This window comes from Thermobia domestica, chromosome 9, assembly GCF_964235325.1.
Source record: "Thermobia domestica chromosome 9, izTheDome1.hap1.1, whole genome shotgun sequence".
Classification (NCBI taxonomy): Eukaryota; Metazoa; Arthropoda; class Insecta; order Zygentoma; family Lepismatidae; genus Thermobia; species Thermobia domestica.
Window position 1 is genome coordinate 89,473,355 of NC_137462.1, and position 16,647 is coordinate 89,490,001.

Sequence of the window (16,647 nt, forward strand, 5' to 3'; positions counted from 1 at the left end):
AAGAAATCGGCGCCCTTGTGTGGGACCCATCGACCTAACTTGTAGTACTTCCCAAGTTGATGGAAGTGTTGCCGAATGGTTTCTTCCCTCACACTGAATTGTAGTTCCAGTTCCTTACATGTCTGGCCACTGTTCGCTCAACTGCTGCCTGAAGATCTTCATTTCGTACATGTGTCGGTCTTCTGCCATATGGTGCGTCTTCGAGTGTTTCGTAATCGTCCTTAAACTTGTTAAACCACTACTGCACTGTCCGTGTAGTCACGACACCCTCACCAAAGGCCTTGTATATCTTCCGCTCCGCTGCAGCGGCGTTTGACCTCAGTTTGAACTGGTACAGCATATACGGCCTTATGACGATCTGTGGAGGTTCCACGTTCATCCTGTCCTTACGCAAGTTCACGGTGTAACTGAAGAGCCACAACCAACAACTGATCTTCGCCTTATCTCCATTCGGATTGAACTCCCTGTGTGAGGGCCAATGGAACATAGGCCTCAAAAAAAAAAAAAAAAAACTTTCTTGGTTACCTTTATATAAAGCAATTTTATTTATACACGATAAAAGTGTGATTACATTCTATGTCACGTGAACAGGGGATAACATCAAGCATCGTGACCTACGTTATGTTGCCAAAATATCTCGTAAAAATTAATCATGATTGTAGACTGGATAATATATATATATATATATATATATATATATATATATATATATATATATATATATATATATATATATACCCATTCAGTCTTCCTCATTCGCGTACAGAAATAAATGTCCATAATTGTTCTTTCTAATATTTTTCTTCGTATTATATGGGAAAGCGCATGATTCTATGAGTACATTATAAAACCTCCCCTAGATTAAAGATAGAGCTTTTGAAAAGGAAGTTTGCTTAATATGATGATAAAATCATTGTATTTCGTGAAATCGTAACATCAGGGATTTCAAATCCAACATACTGCATGCAAGCAAAGCCAGTTTCCAATGTCACTGTAACGATGAGGAGCTTAAAAGGGGTCATCTCTTTTGCCTACTCCACTATGAACAAGAATGTTTTTGAAGGTCCATCGTTTTCCCCATTTTAAAGAGTTTACTAAGTGCACATCTGGTTCCAGGTGCGTCAGATAGTGACAATTATATATATATATACTCGTAGATGTGTTGGCTCCGATAAATCGACTGTGGAGAACTCTACTTACATTGTAGCATCATTGCTTGATCCGTTTCCAATAGTGCCATTTGTAACTACCTACGTAGTGTTGCCATTGTCTTTTTCTAGTCATCACACACATGCCACAATTCAATAACTGCCCCAACTACTTTTATCTAAACTACAAAGAAGGATATTGCCATCAGCAATATCTTCAGTTAAATGTATTTGGTACTCTTTCTTTCCTGTCTACTTGGTGGAATTAAAGCGTTATAGTACAATTTACATTATTATATATGAACGATTACATTAACAACAATAAGAATCACATAGCTATTTACGTTTTCGTTAAACTGCCACATCTCTCTTTCAGTTATGAGTGGTTTATCTGTGAATTGAATAAGGTTACGAGGGTAAATAAGGCTGTTATTTCAATGAATTCTTGAATGAACAAATGAAATTATTGATAAAAGACACGCTCTAACTGCAAAAAACTACAAAACAGCAGTTAATTTTGTATAGGCTACTACTTGATACTTAGACAAACAAATGTGTTTGTTTCTTGTAGTCATGGGCGGCGATTAGGGGGGGCAAAGGGGGGCAGTTGCCCCCCCACTTTTCTGAAATGGCCTATTAATGTATATAGTTTCAACCAGGGAAATTTGTATATTAACATTGATATACAAATATTCATATCACTCTTGCCCCCCCCCACTTTTAACGTCCAATCGCCGCCACTGCTTGTAGTGGTACAGCACAACCTAAAACTTTTAAATGTTGACAATGGAATAAGAAAATAAAATAAATAACACTAAAAATTTATCGCTTAAGTTTTATATTTTAATTCTGCTTAAGAGGGGAAAATTCTACGTAGCTTGTAACATTTTGTAACAAAATTCATAATTATTTTTAGTGTTGTTCAAGGAACAAGACGATAATTGAAAATGTGTTCTCCCCTCGTTTCGTAAATTTTGTTGAACTCTCGTCTTGTCACGATTCTCGAAAAATTCTTTCTCACTTCTCGGAACGCTTTCTCGTCTCGTCTCATTTTATAATTTATGTACAAAATTTATGCTCTGACTTTTTCTTAATTTCATTTAGAAGTTCACAAAATCCTTTCGTGTCATGAGAAGTCCACGAAGGGTGTGATATCAACATTTAAACTATTGGGCTATTTATTATTGAAGCATATTGTAATAACCTGCATATCTTTGAACGTTGGCTCTTCAGTATATTCGGACAGGGACTGCGGTGGCTCAGTGGTAGAGCGTTAACCTCTAGTGTGTAGGGTTCCTGGTTCGATTCGAGCTCGTGTCAAGTGGGCTTTGTGGTGGACAAACACCATGTTAGTGGGTTTTCTCGGGGTTCTCCCGTTTTTTCCTACTTCACTTATTTAACCATTTTATTCTCATCTACATGTCTTTTTTAGCCTAGCTGGTATAACCGTGGGACGTAAAACCGAACTATTTACAGTGTAATATGTTTGTGTGATCATTTTATCAATTTATAGATTCATACATGCTACATTAAATAGTATTTGAGATCTAAGACTTGGGTGATCTAGTGTTTCCTATGATATTTCAAAAATGTTTCGTCTCGAATTTAACCCTTTTAAATTTTTTGGCCTGTATACAGGTCATGGCCTCGACCTTCGGAATTTGCTTTATAAATCTCTAGTAAAGCTTTTCACACCGGTTTTTTTTCTTGCATTTATTTAAATATAGAAGCATCAAAGAACATGTTTTATGGGCATTTCACAGTCACGTGTGCGATGCCTGGGGGCAGTGACGTCACAAACAACGAAGGCGGCTTTTTTAAAAAGGGTAAATTTTAGAACTATTTTTTTTTTTTTTTTTAATCGTGACGGATCCCTATTAATCTTAGAAACAGTTTCTACCTCGTTGGTTTCGTTATAAAGCAGTTTTCAAATGTAGCACTCAAATTTCCCTATTCTGAACCAGAAGCGGGAAAATCCCGCCCAAATCAAAAAGTGATTTTTCAGGAGAAAATTTCCCTTTTTTCTAAATTTCTCCCCTCAGGGACATATAGACATATTAGAAGTGGTACCGTTGGAAACCTACTCTTGTTTGGAACAAAGCGAGATACAAATCATGATCCTAGAGTAAATAGAAATGTGCCAGGAAATTTTCCAATGTTTGAATTCTTGCTTTATTTACACATTTTTAGTCAATTAGTTTAGTAAAGTATCTACAGTATTATCACTATTTATCCTAAAATCATGAATCGTACGTCCTTCTCTTCGGCATGAATCGGCCTTTCGAACGGTATAGCCTGCATATCCGTATCGTGCACCTGAGGGGAGAAAATTCCCCCAAAAGGGAATTTTTTGTAATTTTAAGGGCGAGAAAAAGTATTGACCCATGTCCCAACAATACGGATGTTCCCCTATAGCATGAAAAAAAAACCGCCGAATTCTAGATAAAAATTTCCTGACACATCCCTAATTGTCGTAGGAACACGAATCATACCTTGTTTTCTTTGGCATGAATAAGTCTTTCGAACGGTATAGCTTGCATATCCGTATCGTGCACCTGAGGGGAGAAAATTCCCCCAAAAGGGAATTTTTTGTAACAGCTGTTTGGAAGATGCTTTGTGCAAAGTATTGGAACTCTGCTAGTATAGACCTGGACCTGGCAAAAAAGACCCGGAAACCCTGACTGGCTCACAGTATCATTTATTACTCTGGCAAAAGTAAAATTACCAAGTAGCCACTTTGACCGCGTTCCCTGCGCGGGGTAACGCATTCTCAAATAGCCATACTCTTACTGTCTGCATAATACAAAAAAAAAGAAAAGAAAAGAAAAGAAAAAGAAAAAGAAAAAGAAAGAAAAAAAAGAAATCAACAACTGACATATACTTGCCTGAGCCTCTAATAAGAATTTCAGAAACTTCTCTCAAATGGTGGACCGTAAACTATAACATCCTCCATGACTTAAAATTATAAATTTTAGTGAAACGACCCATACAAAACCAGACGCTGAGAAACTTTAATACAAGTAACTATTTAAAATTTCGAAAATAACTTTATAAAAATAAACCTGTAGTTTTGGAGTTATGGACCTTTAAAAATCATTCTTTCATGTTTTCGGCAGCCTAGAACTCCGAAAGGAAGCATTTGTGCACCCAGGTTGGTCTATACTTTTTGTCTTATCTTAGTGTCAGGAATCACCTCCCAAACGTTGTTGGTGTTGTTTTGAAACACCCTGTATAAACATAGACCCTTTGATTTATGATTTTACAAACAAATTGGGCTCTTCTACTAAGAAATCTTCTATACCAGTGATGGCCAATTTATAGGGTCTACGACACTGTGGGCCACGACAAAATAAGAACCATACTTGCGAGCCCTTTCTTTTCACCAGTGAAGTGACAATTGCTGAATGTATGTGTCATATATTTTCTGAATCTTTGATTTTTTCTGGATAATCTGTTTCTTGTTTCACGTGTAGCCTAATGAGTAACTTTTTCAGAACATCTGCTTCGGTTCTAAAGAATTTAATTACATGTCCTAAATATAATTCTACAAAATATAACTTAATTCGAATAATACACATAGTTCAGTATACGTAAATTTTATATGGATACTATACACTGTATAGGCTACGTACGTACTTCTGTATTTGAAGTTATTTCTAGGCCTTCCTCTTCTTGCAGATTCAAAAATGGCAATCACTACACATGACTCGAAGATGAAATAACACTTCATAAAATAGCTATATTAATAAGAAACTAAACAGTTAAAAACCATGAGAAAAACTATTTAAAGTGAAAACAGAACTCAGCACTTTGTCCATCAACGCCACTTACGTAATTTAACAACTTCACAATTCGTGTATGCTCTGTTGTACAGGATGAAAACAGCCTGAGACTGTTGATTGCGTAAACCATCTTTCAGTTTTTCTCAGCGTAAGACCTTCACCTTTGTGTTTTGTCAATCCTGATGCTATGTTTGTTTTCCGTCCATCCACTTCGTGAACCCATTTACGCAACCTTGATTTTTTTTTTTTTTTAATGGAAAGTCCACAGCTGTTGACTTAAATACCCTTTCAAACAGAAAGTATCCTGCTTAGCTAGCATGTGTCACATCATAAATGCATGCTGACCATGGATGCCAATCTTGTTAGGATTACAATATCTTCTGGAGTGCTGTTAATGTTTTTCCTCTCTACCACGAGCTCTGCTTCACTCAGCACCGTATCTCAAATCGCTGACCACGCACACGTTACATGGATTTTAGGGATGCCGTTGTGAATTAAGATGCCAGATGTTAATTGTCATTCTCTATTAATCACCTATATCTTCTTTTATGAATTTTCGACACTAATTAAATAAGTATAGTTCTATACTTAATTTTACATATCTAGGAAAATATTATCATTACCCGTTAACCACAAGACAATGATATAAAAAGCTGACTCAATCAAGTATAAAATCAATGAAAAATATGCATTTATTCATTTTTTTATTTACTTATTTTATTTTATTTTATTTAAGATGAGTAGCATAGGTTCTTGCAGCAAAAAGCCAAATTACTGGCTTTAGTTTCTCGCTATATCCATGCATATATAAATGCTTATCAATTTAGTGGAAGCAAGTAAAAAAGTATGCAGCTTAATATGCCTTCAGACCATTTCAGAACATATATGATGCAACATGGAATGGAGTCACCAAGGTCATGAATGTAGAAAGTGGAATATTGCACCATTTCCCCTACAGTGCAGCACTCATTTCCACGAAAAAGCGGATGGTAGTGGAAATCTGCGCTGAATTTGGACTTCAAAATAAACCGGAGATGTTCAGTTAGGATCAGATCTGGGAATTGGGTGGGTTAGGGGAGGTATTACACTGCATCCTGATGTTTCTCAAACCACGCCGCACCAGCTCCAGCTACGTGAATGGACGCATTATTACCCTGGAATATCACGTCATTGCTAGGAAATAACACATGGATCATAGAATGCACATGATCCCTCAAATATCATCGCAGGTAATGACGGCCCGGTAACTGTCAGCACAGCACTAATTGAAAATCAAGATACTGCGATCCACAGCATCACAGAGCCGCAGCCATGTTTCACGCTTGAGCGGAGATATTGTGGATCATACGTTTCTTTGGGTGTCTGCAATACAGAAACTCGGTCCGTGGTTTGAAATCCAACTATATCACACATATTTAGTCATCCATCGCGGTCAATGTTGCATGTTCGCTTCTCCGTCGATGTTGCGTTAAAGGGTTATAGTACATTATCAGCAACCCCGTATGTCATATCTGTATAACTCCATGGACTGTGATTGTCAACACAGGCTGTGGGATGTGCTGCTTGAGTTTCTCAATTATTTGCACTGAAGTCGCACGACAGTTTTGATTGACAATCTGCTTTAATGCTCGGCGAGACCTGTCAATAAGGGTTTTCTTCTGGCCACTATTCTTGTTCGCCGATGTCGTTTTACCGTGAGTTTTGTATGCATTCATTACCTTGGAACTGTACCTCGAGATGTATGCAACACACTTGCACTTACATCACGCTCACTTCTCATAACCGACCGCTAACAATTTGCCCTCTTATGAAATCAAAGAGGTCTCACGTTTTACACCATCGTGGTTTGCTTTGTTCACTTCGCACTTTTGTTCTATGGCCCTTCACACAATACAGTTTGCCCTGATACAACACCATCAACTTACTATATATGGAGGGTTGAGTGCCAGAGTCGCTTAAGCGTCAAAATAGAAATTTCTCAGTTAGGTCCATGAGCCACCCCTAGATTACATTCTTCAACCAAGGAGACATTAACCTATCGGGAAACATAGCTCACTCAGTGCTGAGAGAATGCTGATTTCTTGTTAAGCCGTCAACAATGATAAAGTAAGAACGTGGCACATAGGCTACGGTAGTACTCAAGCCTATATATTGTCTAGCTCTGCCACTTTCGGACTATAGGTCATATAAATCTTTTTTCTTGTTTTGGTGCCAGGAATCTGTGGTTTCATTTCTTACCATTACTTTTAGGACACACACACACACACACACATATATATATATATATATATATATATATATATATATATATATATATATATATATATATATACTGTATATAGAGTGCCGTGTCGTGGAAAATCAGCGCCCGGGGCGAGACTATATGACGGTGCCCCCACACGTATATTCCAAGTAATTTTACTTATATATATATATATATATATATATATATATATATATATATATATATATATATATATATATATATATATATATATATCCAACCTACATAATACAGGTGAAACCAAATAGGTTCCATAAATAACAAAAACTTTGTTGATTAATCTAAAACAGGTGAGAAACCAAATAAGTTTTATAAGTTTAAAAAAGTATAAAAATAAACAGTAATTGTCAATGCTTCAACACAGGAAGGAAACCAAACATATTCAAATAAATAAACCAACACACAGGTGAAACAGAAAAAATTTGGTTTTAAATGCAAACAACAACAAAATCTTTCTTATATTAATGTTTTATTAGTAGTTGACATGCGATTTTGTGAATGTTGTATGTTATGTATTATGTTTGTGTGATTATAAATTATGTAATAATAAATTTTATTTCTTTCAGTTATCGTCAATAAAGAAAAAAGAAGAAAATAGACCTGAGGTAGTTAGCCAGAACTCAGGTCCAGAAAAAGCTACCCCTTACCTAAATAAAGAAGGATAATATACAGTCAGCCGAATTACAGGGTCAAAATGCAATTTTTCCTTACAGGATTTTAATGTTAAATAATAGTCTCACATCATTTTTTGAATATCCATCTCTGGTGGAAAAAATTGGTATATCAGCATAAATTCAGATTCGAAACAATGTGATAACGAGAAATGTGGACAGTCGAGACTCGGTGACCTCTAGCAAGTCACCTTTGACCTTTGCGGAAAACGCTCCCTTTTCAGCCGCTTATTGTACTCAATTAGTTCAGTTGAAGACGATGTTAAAGAGCATATGTGTAACGCCCCATTGTAAATGATTCTACAATTGTATTATTAGTACAAGTTATTACTTACCTCTTGTAATCCTTTTGTATTTGGCAACCCTGCCGAAGCATCATGTTCGCGGGTTCGCGCAAGGGATTCTGGGTACTTAGAGTCGAACATGAAGACATCATGGTATGATTAATTTGGTGCGCGTTGATAAACTATGTCAAATCTCTAATTTACAGCCGCCATCGTCAAGTTTAACAGGGTGTGTGCTTCACTTTATGCTTCAAGGAACTCTTTCACAGGTTTTGGCAAGTGGGCCACTATTTAGCATAGTATGAAATTCCGAATGTAGTTGGGATATACTTTTTAGCCCAGGCTGCCACGTGAATCATCTTTGTGTAGGTGTATGTTTTACGTTGGCTCTGTTCGATTACTTCTGCATATTCAAATATCCAGTGAATGACATTCTCAGAGTGGACTGCTCATCATGTTTTTCAGTGAGCCATATTTTTACTTGCAGTCAGAAATGATGTATCTAATGTTCAACTAAATTCTTAGCAGCGGGGCCCCCCAACTCATTCGCAATGTCCGTGAAGCGTATTAGAAGTAAGTACTTTCCTCATCTGTCCCATCTAGAAATATCCGCGCCTTTATGTGATATGGAAGCATCAGGAGTTTATGGTAAATTTGCCAGTGAAAATATAACATTCCGGAAATGGAATCCAGAACATTGTCATCATTGTGATTTATTCGAGTGGCAAGTACGGATACAGGTTTATCACTCGTTCCTGCTAATTTTGCTTGTGCTGTTTAGCCATGTGATTGTACGTAACCTGGTGACTTTTGTGATCCAGTACTCCCGAGTGGCTATTTAAGAAGTCAAGAATTCAGCATTCTCCCAAGAAGTTGGAATGGAACTTTGTACATAGGCTCACAGTTTGAAGTATCTATCCAGAAGAGTTAATATCTACACGTTTAACTTTCATCGATACACTATTTGTGTCTCTTACGAAGCGTTCAATTAATATGTTCTCAGTACGATGTTATAATAGTGCTATTTATCATTCAAATCTCCATTGATAATCATAGTAAATGCTTTATCTTCATTGTCTGTTAAACTGTCCAGTGAACGTCATGGATTGTCAGCATCAGGATCGGTGTGTTTATTTTTGGCGACGATGCCCCCCAGCTCTCGCCTGCCCAGATCGGGTTGTGTGCAAGACGAAGAATTCTTCTCATGTCCTATCTTCTAGACGTTATAGCTTAAGGGAAGTTCTCCACAACAGTGATCAGTTATTCTGTCTCAGTTTCTGTGCATCGTATGCGTTTTGAATAGCAGTTAGTGTGTATTTCTTTTGTGTCCAGTTAGAAGTGTGTTCCGTTAATAGTGCAAGTGCATTTATGGAAGGTATAGCAGTCTCTGCTTGTTTACACCTGTCAGAAGGGTAAGTACCCTGTGTTGTGAGTGCCTGTCTTCGTAGCAGGCTGACCATAATTCTGCTTTGTACAGAATTATCTTTTCTGTTGCTGATTCATTGGAATCGTAATTGCATAGCGCCCGTATGTGGATTTGCTGATGCCCGTCTTAAGAGTGTAATTTCGACGATTGTCTGTTTGCACTTATCAATGCTGATGTAAGCTATAGGAACGCCACTAGCTGCATGATTGTTTAAGTAACTGCTGTGTATTGAGTTTATCACTGTCGGAAGCAGGAGTGTGCTTTCCGTATTTAGGAGACACCTGGCCGTCTAGCACAAGTTGATTCGATATGTGATCCTTTTGTTTCTCCACTTAAAGTTAGTGTGGCATTTACTTTTGTCAGCCTAGGTGGATCACGCTACCGTCGCTTCCTTGTAAGTTCTGTCCAAACACGTCACTACTTGACGATTACATGGGTTTTGTTAGTCATAACATTTCGTCGGTAGAATTATGATGCTCACTTGTACCTAGCATCCTGATCAGCGCTGGCGTTCAGCAATGCTTTGTCTGTTTTCCTTATAATGTCTAATATTTACACTTGTCTAATTTGTCCACCCCTTTATTTACATTCATGTCCTCCTTCATTTGGGACGAGTCACTTGTCTTATGTTTACATACTATGTAGCGAGAACCTATCTAGCATGATGTTTCTTTGGGGTTCCTCACTGCTATGGTGATTACTAATAGGTATATCATATGATATTTTTAAGTACTACATAATTGGTGTAAACCCGACTAGTCGTGGTAAGTAAATCTACGTTCGCTCGAGCCATTTATCCTATTAGCTGTTAGTGTCATATTACTCGTTATGCAATTTTATAAAAATATATATGTATATGTTCCAATATTTTGTTTCATATGAGTGTTGAATCCCATATCATTATTTACAATTACAGTATAGCAATATGATGGGTGTGAGTTTATTCAGTTAAGAAGCTGAGCAAGTCACTAAGTATAACATTGCAGGGTTATCTCAGAAAGCAGTCACAATGGTAACTTCATTATAATTTTGGTGTAATAATTGGTGAGATCCATTATTCTTAATCTGTGAATGTTTTTAAGTCAAATAAAATGTTGCAACACCCTACCATAAGTGTTATGTTTTGCGAAATTAACTCCGCAGTCTTGTATTTCAGCTTTGGCATTCTCATAAGCTTCAAATAGGTAAGGAAATCACAACACAAGGGAAGGGCTGTGTTCTGTGCATTCGTAGAGTGTACAGGGGGCAGTCTCGCACAGGTTGGATTCGTTTTACCGTTGTACTAAAAGTTTTTTTTTTTTCTTTTCTCGTTTTTGTTATTAACGCATGTATTTAACGCAATCTTATACAGTGTTAGCATCTTTTGCTATTCTTCTCCTGTGTCATAGCATGATCACAGGTGGCGACCCTTACCATATATTTATCATCTCAGTGCTCCGGCACTGGGCAATCAAGCTTAGCTGTAGCCTGCCAGGGATTGGGCCCTCTGGGGCGCTACATATGCATACAGGATGTACCGAATGCCCCATTTAGTAAAGCGAAGAAGTCAGCCAAGTCAGCAACATAATCAGAAATCAAAGGTCACGCAGTTAAAATTTTATATTTGATGTGTTAGCAATTGTGATGTTTGAAAGAATAATTTGAGCTGCCATAAAAAAATGCATAAAGGTCCTTCCAAGGGGTGTGTATGAGCACAGGATAAAGGACAACAATGTCATAAAATGTCAAAGGTCACGCAGTTAAAATTTCATGTTTGATACGTTAGCAAGTATGAAACTACGACGTCAGAAAGAATAATTTGAGCTGTCATAGAAAACATACAGAAAAGTCCTTCCAAGGAGAGTGTATGGGAATAGGAAAAATGTAAATGTCCCAAAAGGTCAAAAGTTACGTGGCTAAAATTTCATGTTTCATGTGTTAGCAAATATGAAACTGCAAGGTTCGAAAGAATGGTTTGAGCTGCCATAATTCAGAAAGGCCCTATCAAGGAGTGCGTATGGGAATAGGAAGAAGGTAAAAAAAAAAAAAAAAAAATGTCATAAAAGGTCAAAGGTCACGCAGTTAAAATTTCGTGTTTGATGTGTTAGCAAGTATGAAATTGCGACGTTGGAAAGAATGATTTCAGCTGTAATAGAACACATGGAGAAAGATGCTTCCAAGGAAGGGGGGGGGGGTTGTAAGCATGGAGGAAAGGTCAACAATGTCATAAAAGGTCAAATGTCACGAAGGATTCGTTTTTCGTATATTGGTGGTATGAAACTATGCGAAATGATAAATTGAGTTTGTATAATGTTTGAAAGAAAGGTCTCGGCTCTCAGAAAACCGTTTGTTTTTAAATTATAAGAATACGTCTACTTAATTTGAGAAAGTCATTCTAGAATGCGCACTATTGTCTGTTAGATATTTTAGGACGTAGTGAGTGCCCGATTTTCTTTCGTCTCCTAAATCCTTAATATATATATATATATATATATATATATATATATATATATATGTTGGTAGCATAATTATTTCGATTTAAAAAATCACATGTAAATGTAAATCACTCTCAGTTTCCTGAGAACAGATTGTGCTATATTTGGTCTAGGAATTAATTCGTGCGGGTGGACAAGAGATGGCGCAACGAACGGAGCGTCCCACAGTTCCGTGTATCCACACATGTGTTGCAAACCCCTGTCATCGCGTATCGTTCGTAGTATAGGGCAGTGGATTAAAGCGTCAACAACACCAGTTTGTAGTTAAGTGAACATGGCGCAATTTGTGCCTGATAAAGTGTTTTTGCGGGGTGTCCTGCTGCATTACTTTAACATGCAGAAAAGTGCGACTGAAAGTCATCGTATTTTGGTGGAAGTGTATGGTGACCATGCTCTAGCTGAGCGAACGTGTCAGAAGTGGTTTGCACGGTTTAGAAGTGGTGATTTCGGCTTGGCAGACCAAGAGCGAGCTGGACAGCCAAAAAAATTTCAAGACGAAGAATTGACAGCATTGCTCGAGCAGGATTCGTGTCAAACGCAGGAACAACTTGCAGCAGCATTAGGCGTTGATCAAACAACAGTCTCCAAACGCTTGAAAGCCATGGGAATGATTCAAAAGATGTCACATTGGGTTCCACATGAATTGAAAGACAGAGACGTTGAAAGACGAAAAACCATTTGCGAATTGCTGCTTCAACGACAGAGCAGAAAGGGGTTTCTGAATCGAATTATTACGGGTGATGAGAAGTGGATCCATTACGAGAACCCTAAACGAAAAAAGGCCTGGGTGAAACCAGGTGAACCAGGTCCATCACAACCAAAACGAGATATTCACTGTGCAAAGGTTATGCTGTGCATATGGTGGGATATGAAAGGTGTGGTGTACTATGAGCTGCTGCAACCGGGTGAAACTATGAATGGAGAACGTTATCGACGACAATTAATGCGTTTGAAGCAAGCTCTGGCCAGAACACGATCAGAATGGGAGAACAGACATGATAAACTTATTGTTCAACATGATAACGCTCGCCCACATGTCGCAAAACCGGTCAAAACCTATTTAGAAAATGTCGGATGGGAAGTTTTACCCCACCCGCCGTATTCACCAGACGTTGCTCCTTCGGACTACTACTTGTTCGATTGCATGAACAACGATTTGATTGGACAGCGGTTTACTTCTTCAGAAGATATCGAAACATGGGTCTCTGACTGGATCGCTTCCAAGGATGAGGACTTCTTTCGCCACGGAATCCGTACATTGCCCGACAGATGGGCGAAAGTGGTGGCTAGCGATGGACAATATTTTTCTTAAGGTATTTATGTATTTTGTGTTTGTACTACAGCTTCAATGTGTGCGTACCAACCGCACGAATTAATTCCTAGACCAAATAGATTGTTCGTTATTTCTTTGTATCCACGCCAAATTGTGTCGAGAAGTTAGGGGAGAACAAAGATGTCCCCTATTCTCATGAAAAATAAATATGGCAGGCTTATTACTGCCTTGATGCTTACCTAGGAAATTGAGACGAAAATAATAATAACTCAAATGGAATTAAATTTCCTCTCCATATGTAGGAAGAGGCGCACTCTTATCGTTTTTTATACCCTTTCGTGACAGAGAAGCGTAAACACGCTCTGTTTATGATTTAGGCTCGCGTCAAATAATATCTGTTTCGTTCACAAGGATAATATCTGTTTCGTTCACAAGGATGCTTTGGCATTACTCGAATGATAATCTAGTTGGACAGAAAGTGTGATCGAGCTCCCTCGTGGCTAAGCGGTTAGCGTACGCACCTTTTTGCGTGGGAGACCCGGGTTCGATTCCCGGCGGGAGATCATGTGGTTCAGATTCCACGTTATTCAGTAGGTCTACATCTCATACAGCCTCGCTGTTGAAAGGGACGCTAAACTAATATCAATTCAACAACTCAAGAAACTGTGGCAGGGGGCCGCGGTGGCTCAGTGGTAAAGCGCTCACCTCTGGTGCGTGTAGTCCCGGGCTCGAATCCTGCTCCCGCCAAGTGAACTTCGTGGTGGACAAACACGTGTGCGTTGGTTTCCTCGGGGTTCTCCCGTTTTCTCCCACTCTTCATTCTACTATTTCATTCATTTCTCATCATCACTGTCTCCTTTAGTCTAGCCGGCATAACCGTGAGACGTTAAAACTCAAAGAAACAGGGTGGCAGTAGAGTGTGAAGTTGAGCTTAGATTTTAAATGAGTCAGTGAATCTTGTGTGTCTTGTGATTGTGTAAGAAAATGAAAACTGTGGTATTTCTCCTTTTTATTGTTACGTTCGTAGTATGAAGTCGATTACAAAAACGCAGAGAAAGGCCCTTGCACAATGGGATGTGAAAATAAGAAATACCTCAATTCTTCGTCCGTTTCGGAATAACTGTTTCAGCAAGGAACATCTTTCTCGGCAACAACGAAAGGCGGGGCCACCAGTAAGGGTCTCTACCGAGGACACTAAACGCAAAGTGTTTTGTTCTGTGCTTAGTTCACCAAAAAAAAAAAAGAAAAAAAGAAAAAGAAAAAATCAATCCGTTGTTAGAGGGTTGCACTCAACGTTAAAAGGAGTTCACTGAGTAGGATACTACTGCATGTGCTTGAGTTGTACAGGATGAAGATTTTACACAAAGTACAAAATGATGATTTTGGTATCAGAATTTTATTTTGTAACTGGTTGATAGACATATTAAATGAAAATATCATGTTTTTATTTCAAATTATGTCAGATGAAGCTAAGTTGTTCTTAAATCGAACGGTATCTTCGTCACATGCACAGTTCTGGGGTCTCAGTCCATTGTCGGAAAGAATTGAACGCTGTGCAGATCAAATTGGTATTATAATATGGGTGGGACTAACAGGAACTTATGTAATAGAGACGTTTTTCTTCGAAGGAAACGTTACTCAACTTACATATCAAAATATGTTACAAAAATTTATTTTCCCTGAACTTGATCGCTTAAATCTTGATCCACACAATGACTGTGGTTTCAACAGGATGGAGGTCCAGCACATCGTACTGGGTCAACATTACAAATTTTGAGAGGAAGGTTTGGAAACCGTTTAACAAGTATGGGTTGTGATTTACAGTACCCAGCTAGAAGTCCTTATCTAACCCCATGTAACTTCTTTCTGTGGGGTTTCCTTAAACAAGAAGTTCACTTCAGCAACACTTGAAGAACTTTGACAATCGATATAGCGTGCCGTTGAACAGATAACTCAGCACACACTTGAAAAAAATCTTCACAAAGACCCTTACACACAGAGTGAACTTATGTTTAGCACATCACGGAGATCAGATGGAATAAATTGCTAACTACTGAAGATTTAGCCTACAAAGACGCCAGTTTGCTGTACAGGTAAGACAATACAGTGGAGTACCGATTGTCCGAGTTTAGATTAACCGATGTTCGGTGTTATCCGAGTTTAATCCAAACAAAAAAAAAAAAAAAAACACCTTTGAAAAACTAATCAAGTTATAACGATAAACACTCTGTAGGCTTTTGTTTCAGCAACAAGGCAAAAATGAAGCTGGTATAAAGATAACGATCACGCCCGACGTTGCTACATTTAAACGAGCGGGTTTGAATTGTTGCAGGTCTTGAGATTCAATTTTTGCACGGAACTTACAAGCATTTTGTCCAACAGAGCAGTGTGTGTGTGAGCAACGGTACGTGTCTTTTCGAGTTCTCGGGACTGTTTGTAGGAATTTCTAGAAAAAGAAATCGTGTTATCACTAGAAGATAAGCATACGCTATTAAGCGAAACCACCAACACAGACTTTTGAAAACTTATTGGAAGATCTAGAAAATAACAAAACAGCTGCCAAAAGCCTAAAAGAAGTTTCTAAAAGATTTCATTTACTGGTTGGTAGAATCTTGCGACGATGTAAAAGAGTGTACCACCCAAAAAAGCTGGAAACCTATTTCACCAAATAATGATAGCAAACGGATGGCATAAACTCAAGAATCTTCAAATGATATATAATTAATAAATCTCTTAAACAGTGTGCTACAGGTAAACAGTAAACAGTTATACAGGTTACAGAGGCAGCAACAAATTAAGATGGGAGTGATAGAATGCAAAATTAAGAACAGTAAGAATTGTCTGATTAGGCCACTGTAAATTTAGTCTCACAAGATAACAGTTCGGATGACGAAGAAATGGTAAATGTTGAAAGGATCAGTCACACGCATGGTTTGTACGCTATCGAGATACACTGCTCTATCGAACAGCAAAACGACACGGCATCAGATGGATGAGACAAAATAATAAATAGGCCTATTGTACAAAATTTCCTATGTATCCATCCGTGTTAACCGAGTTTTTGCTTATCCGAGTTAGATCCGGTCCACATTAGCTCTTATAATCGAGACTCTAATGTATTTCAAATATTTCTGTGTAGTAAGTAGCTATTAGTATGTTTTAATCAGAAAAAAAAAAAACATTTCGAATGCAGTTTTGCAAAGGTAAGTAATTAACAAGCGGTGGAACTCATATGTTCTATTCATTGTTTTAAACATCACAGAAACAGATACTTACCATTACCTGCAGTACCTGAAATACAAAAT

The 16,647-nt window shown here is 37.9% G+C and overlaps 1 protein-coding gene across 10 annotated transcripts in view; it reads right to left on the reverse strand.

Moving 5' to 3' along the window:
* Positions 1-16,647, reverse strand: part of rdgB (retinal degeneration B) — a 461,056-nt gene that overhangs the window by 372,587 nt on the left and 71,822 nt on the right. Inside the window, exon 1 of one of the 10 annotated variants that reach the window (XM_081771513.1) lies at positions 4,785-4,971. The exons of the other annotated variants lie outside the window; for them this stretch is intronic. The gene's annotated coding sequence lies outside the window, so the exon portion shown is untranslated. Of the gene's footprint in view, positions 1-4,784; positions 4,972-16,647 lie in introns of those variants that run through there. 10 annotated transcript variants of the gene reach the window in all.